The sequence below is a fragment of the Mercenaria mercenaria genome, chromosome 17 (assembly GCF_021730395.1).
Source record: "Mercenaria mercenaria strain notata chromosome 17, MADL_Memer_1, whole genome shotgun sequence".
Classification (NCBI taxonomy): domain Eukaryota; kingdom Metazoa; phylum Mollusca; class Bivalvia; order Venerida; family Veneridae; genus Mercenaria; species Mercenaria mercenaria.
In genome coordinates this window covers 41,593,782-41,595,037 of record NC_069377.1, presented here as the reverse complement: position 1 = coordinate 41,595,037, position 1,256 = coordinate 41,593,782, and positions in this window count along the sequence as shown.

Below are 1,256 nucleotides of genomic sequence, written 5' to 3'. Positions count from 1 at the left end.
CGACTTAAAAATGTGGACCTCATGCAAGTTTTCATTATTATAGTCTATGAGTAAATCAAAATGTTTACGAAAGTTTTATGAAAAGAAATTTCTCTATAATGTAAATTTTAATGAAAATATAACAAGTGTAAATCAATGTATCGCTTCTATATGGTCAAATAAAAGTTTAGTACTTTCATGTGTCAACAGTTTTGTTACATATTTATCTTTAGAAAGAAAGTAGTGCTGCCATATTTATAAAGTACACACAGGATGGCATTTATATATATAGGAGGATTTTCCTGTCTTATGCCACGTCCTGGCTTTATTCTACATTATCCAGATAACTGATTACACTACTACTGGTTACATCATGACATACTGTTCTTGAAAAGTGCAAAAGTACCCAAGTTGATATTTCGTAAGTATTATATAATGTACAACTAAGTTTCAGATTTATAACATTAAATTAATATTGCATGATTGACACCACAAAAATTCTCTATATTTATAGAACACACATGCTTTTACAAATACACACTGCATGGAACTGACTAAATCACGTTGGTTATACTTTTTATTCACAATTTAAAGTGCTTCTCTAAGTATCATAAACATCAGAATAAATCTTAAGGTGTGGAATTTTAAAGCATTTGTAATTACTTTCTTGGAAAATGATCACTTATAGCCGAACCAGACATGCATGTGGCTTCAATACAATGTAACTCATATGGCCTAAACCAACGTTTAACTAAGAAATACAAATTCTTTCGTAAAAAGGGCCATACTTTTAACAGAAAGAAAGAGAAAGCTATAGTTCTTGGCCTAACTGATCAACAATTATAATGAATAAAAGTTCTATAGGTTCTACAGTCTTTCAAGAAATGCAGACATTAACAAAAATTTCTACAAATTTAAAAAGAGTACCAAAGAGGACTTCTGACAAAATGTAAAGGACAGTTATATGGATGATTTTGCTTTTTCCTTTCTAATTTTCCCATTTTATCATATCAAATCTTGCTAAGCTTGCCACTATATAATTGTATGTGAAGTTGCCAAACCTTATAACTAATTCTCCAATCAAAAATCTCATTAAACTTTAATCAGTTCGCTTTATTCATGGTATAAGTGATCCACTTTAAGTGAATTACAATAGCATAGGGAAGTCGCATGTGACATTTTAATGCAATCGTCAGTGCCTCTAAATTGGGATAACGGGCCATTTTAGTAGCCCAGAGGTGACTAGGGAGCCATTTATAAGCAAGGGGCCATGGCCC